Below are 5354 nucleotides of genomic sequence, written 5' to 3'. Positions count from 1 at the left end.
GTTCAGGCAATTCTCCTGCCTCAGCCTCCTGAATAGCTGGGATTACAGGCACGCACCACCATGCCCAGCTAATTTTTTGTATTTTTAGTAGAGATGGGGTTTCACCATATTGACCAGGATGGTCTCGATCTCTTGACCTTATGATCCACCCGCCTCGGCCTCCCAAAGTGCTGGGATTACAGGCAGATTCTTTTTTAAAGAGATGGGGTCTTGCTATGCATCACAGGCTGGAGTGCAGTGGTTATTCACAGGCACAATCATAGTGCACTAAAGCCTTGAACTTCTAAGCTCAAGTGATCCTCCTGCCTCAGCCTACAGAATAACTGGGACTAAAGGCCCCACCACTGCACCCAGGTATATTTCGCATTATCTTTTCCGAGTTTCTCTTTTATGATTCACTAGACCAGAAAGGCTATAGGTTTTTCCATGTGTGGGCCACTGCTACCCATTTCACACTGCAGAGGCTACACTTAGTTCCTGGTTGCACGTGAGTGTGGGGGTAGTGTGGAGAGACAAAGGTATGACATATTAAACTATTCAAGGAAAGGTATGAAGGTAAGAAATCATATGAACAGTGAGATGCAGTGAGATGAGCAATAATATAATTTGAAGTTAGGATTAAATCATGTAAAGTCTTGAATACCAGATAGATCTAAGAGTATGGCTAATGAAATATATATTTTAGAAGGATAATATAATCATCTATATGCTAAATTAATAAGATTAATGTATGTACACTGTATATAATGAACTGCAATAGGGACAAGGACTGGAGGCAGAAAGAATAATAAAAAGACAGTTCCAGAAGTGCAGGTGGGAGGTAATGAGGTCTTAACTAGGCTAGTGGCAGAAAGAACAGAAAGGAAGAATTGGAAATGAGATGATTCAGCAAATGACTGATGATCCCGAAATTTTTCAATAATCTGAATTATCACAAAAAGATAAGATTTTACAGGCCGGGGGCTGTAGCCCACACCTGTAATCCCAATACTTTGAGAGGCCGGGGTGGGTGGATCACAAGGTCAAGAGATCGAGGCTGTCCTGGTCAACATGATGAAACCCCATCTCTACTAAAAATTAGCTGGGCATAGTGGCATGTGCCTGTAGTCTCAGAGGCTGAGGCAGGAGAATAGCTTGAACCTGGGAGGTGGAGGTTGCAATGAGCCAAGATCGCGCCACTGCACTCCAGCCTTGGTGACAGCGTGAGACTCCATCTCAAAAAAAAAAGATAAGTCTTTACAGTTATTTGGCAGGGAGCATATACATTGTTTATTTAGTAGTGAAGGCTATTATAAAAGCAAATCAATGTAACATTATTGCTTTATATGTATGAGCATAGTTCATTTGGTGAGCAACAGATAATTACATCCTATGATTATAAGGGCTTTACTATCCGTTACCATATAGTACGTACTCTTTAGTAAGGATATACCTATATAGATGATAAATTAAAAATCAACCTTATATCTCAAATTTACTTCCTAGTAATGCTGCTATAAATTAAAGCCTAATTATAGGGTTGTCCACACTGCAGTCCCATCAGTACTCATACACCAAAGGGTCAGGCCTGTGAAGACTGGAAAAAGAAGAAAATCTCTTTTTGATGGAGATACTGCAAAATCAAAAATGACTTTCTAGCTACCATTACTGCAAAGAATAAAACTCCATCAAACACAATATGCAGCACTTAAAAAGTGCTCATTATCTTCACAGCACCCTTTATAATTGAGACTGGAAATTCAGTGGTTCTACTATAATTGTATACCCTACTAATTTTATATGCTAAAATTCATTTATTAACAGGCCATACTTTAGTTGAATATATTTGTTAAATGATTTTATTTTGACTGGTGCAAATTTTTAAATATATATTGAGAAGCAAGTAGACATCAACATTTCCTCTTTCTTCCACAAAAAGAATTCACAGATGTTAGCAATTTTGGTATCAAAAAGGCAAAATATAATTGAATTTTTGTTTTTCAAAGTAGGTCGAGAGGGGAGGAAGAAAAGATGGTCATGATTAACTAGTAGATAAAAGGGTAAAAATGTGCTCCTCAATGAAAAGACTGTCAGTTAAAATTCTTCATGAGACATTTGGTAAAAAACGATGGAGGTCTTGGTAAAATTATTTGGTTTTAGAGAGTTGATTAACAAATGTACTATGCATTGAGGTTTGATTGACTTAAATGTTGCAACTTTTACTCAGAAGTTTCAAGGCATGTCAGAAAAAATGAAATGTCTTTTAAAAGTTGCCTTGTTACCACTTAGGTATTACTTGACTAGGGAATACATCCCTTTTACCAGCATATGATTGGAGCAGATAGGTATATGAGAAGTTTACCTGAGATATTTTAGTAAAAATAATTATAATGTTGCCAATACAATACCCCACTGCAATTCATACAAGTTAAAATTAAAACAACAGTGAGGAACCAATTAATCATACATCAAACTGCTTTTAAAATAGAAAAAAAAAGTCTATCATGCTGTTGGCTAGGTTGTGCAGTATTCTGTATACTAGTAAGGAGAGTAGAAAAAAAGTGCAAAAGGCTTCTTCCAGCAGAAAAGGCAATATGTATCAAAACATCCCCTCACAAAATACAATGAAAAAAAGTAAAAGCAAACAAAGCATATTAAAAACTCACGTCTTTTCATCTTGCAATTAATTTCTAGGATGATATGTTCAATGATTAATCTATATGCATAAATGAGTTTCCCCAGATGTTCCTTATGTGTTATTTATGAAAGGGAAATGACAGACAACCTATATGTCCCATAGACAGTATAGCAGTAGGAGAGAATATTATACAGTTATTGGAATGGAGATGATTACTTAGTTGAAAAATGTTCATAAAATATTACTAAGTTAAAACGTACATTAGAAACTATGTACAGAATAATCCTAGTTTTGCTAAAAACAATGTACATAAACTTAATAAAAAGATTGAAAGACTGATAACAAGATGTTGAATGGAAATGTGTTTCTTCCAAGTATTCTACTATAAGCATAGAATTCATTTAATATTTATTGTTTTCATAATCAGAAAAAAAGTAACTTTGAGTTACTAAAAAACAGTGGCATATGCCCTTTACCCACATGTAACGTACTCTAGATATTCTAGGTCTGATGGTTATACATAAACTTTCTGCTCTGTCATTGCAGTTGTGAATGAACCCAGCAAAAATCATTTTAAACATCTATCACATGATCAGTCAATTGGGAGGGATTATATAAAATTATTATGAGTTTGGGGACCCAAATGACTGCCCTGTGGTAGACAAATACTAAAGTAAGACTATGGGTGTCCTAGGCAAGATTTGTTCTCTAGAGGTGAGAGGGTAGTGCATTAACCAGGTTTTATATTAAATGTCTTCATCATTTGTGAGCAGCCAGATGGTTGGTAATATGTGTAGATATTTTGAAACATAGGCTGGCTGATTTCAATTAGCTTTGAAGTGAGACAAATGATAGAGAGGATCTGTACTGCTAAGCCCACGGGTACTGAGGGAATATTTTCTTACAGATGAATATCCCATCAACTAGAGTTTCCATTTATATCATATAGCTAATAGCTTATCCTGGAACACATGTGCTGTTGGAAAGAATCTCTTTTATGAAGCACCTAACTGGGCAAACATTTTGTGCACACTATAAGAAAACCAGTTAATGTGAGAGAGAAAGGGGAATTTAAACAACCATTATAGCATATATCCTTGTATTTCAGAATGTACTAAGAAGTTTTGTGAAGGATTTTGGCTGCAAATAAAAATACTTCTATGATAATCTGCAGGAATTTGGGGCCAAAGCAAAGGCTCTGCCTGAAAAGATTACTAACTGAACAAATGTTGGCTTTCCCAGGCTTAGTGTGCAATGCCAATTTTACGTCATGTTCCTCAAGGTGCCCGCTGTGTTCCTGATGATTCTCCTCTATCCTATACTCAGAAAAAGAGTACAGCAAGAATGCCACTACTGGGACATATCTTGGCCTCAGAAATTCAGATGAGATAGGATGGAATGGAATTTATTCCTTTTTATTCAAGATAAAGTTGAGGATCTAAAATTTTTCTAAATCACAGGAGTTCTAATAGACATTCAGAAGAATGATTTTACCCAAGTTTTCCAAAGGAATCTAATGAATGATTTTTTAAAACATGAAGTAGAAACACAAAAAATAAAAATGAAAACATGAGTTTAATCTTTTTCTTTCATAGAAAACAAACTACAAAATTTGTTTCTCCTTTCTCTGTCCTTGTTTGCTGCATTAGAAATGAAATGCCTCACACTGAGAAAATTAAACAGTTTTTAATGTTTGTTTCATTCCACTCAGTGACAAGGATGCTTGTTACGAACTATTGTTATGTATTGTCTGCTATAATGCAGACAAGTACACCATCCAAGTGTTTCATATGTATTATTGCTAACTACTAATTATCCCAATGACCTTATGCATTTTACAGACTAAGGAATTTTCATTTTATTCTGATTTTATAGACAAAGGAATTGAGGGTCAAATAAATTAAGTAAGTAACTTGACTAAAGTCACACAGGTCTTACTCCAGAATCCATCCATGCTCCTTCCACATAATGATAGTTAAATGGGAAAATCTCTGTTAATCAACTGGTCTTGGTGATTTATTTTTCTTGCAAGCAGAAGCAATGAAAGGCTCTTCTGGGTCCCACCACAACAGCCCTTCTGACAAACTCCAGACAAAGCCTGCCTGGAGTTCCCAGTAATAAAAGGACATGTCTTCCAGAGGCTATTTTCTTTGCCATAGAAAGCACAGCATTATGAATTGCATGTAATGCTCACACATACACGAAAAAGAAAGCATAGCATTATTAAATAGTTCAAAATGGCAAAATAAAGTGCAAACAGAACGAATCTTACAGGCAAAAAGTCAAACACGGTAAGACGATAGGTAACACAGGTAACAAGGACAACTATTTAGACTTTTGCTACTCAAAACGCAGTCCACTAACTAGTAGCATTGGTAATACTGTGGGCTTGTTAGAAATGCAGTGTCTCAGGCCCCAGTCCAGATTTACAATCAGTCTGTGCTTTAGGATGTATATGAAAGTATGAGAAGCAATGATTTTAATTATAATTAAGCCACTAGTGACTAAATGATGGCCAAAACTGGTCTAAAGAGGTAGAAATTAGTCTATAGCTAACAAAGCCTCCAGAAACAACAGATATTCTAATGCATTTCCCTCATTTGATTAATACTGTAAATAGTGAATTCACTTGCTAAGAGTCCTTTTGAAGCAAACTTGGAAGTCATTACTCTATTATTTCTTTTTTTTTTTTTTTTTTTTTTTTTTTTTTTTTTTTTTTTTTTTTTTTTTTTTTTTT

General features: G+C 35.3%; 1 protein-coding gene across 1 annotated transcript in view; it reads right to left on the bottom strand.

The window, feature by feature from the left end:
• Nucleotides 1-5354, bottom strand: part of PEAK1 (pseudopodium enriched atypical kinase 1) — a 239132-nt gene that overhangs the window by 102607 nt on the left and 131171 nt on the right. The gene's annotated exons all lie outside the window — the stretch shown is intronic.

The sequence above is a fragment of the Cebus imitator genome, unplaced genomic scaffold (assembly GCF_001604975.1).
Source record: "Cebus imitator isolate Cc_AM_T3 unplaced genomic scaffold, Cebus_imitator-1.0 Scaffold675, whole genome shotgun sequence".
Taxonomy (NCBI): Eukaryota; Metazoa; Chordata; class Mammalia; order Primates; family Cebidae; genus Cebus; species Cebus imitator.
This window is presented reverse-complemented; position numbering and strand designations above follow the sequence as displayed.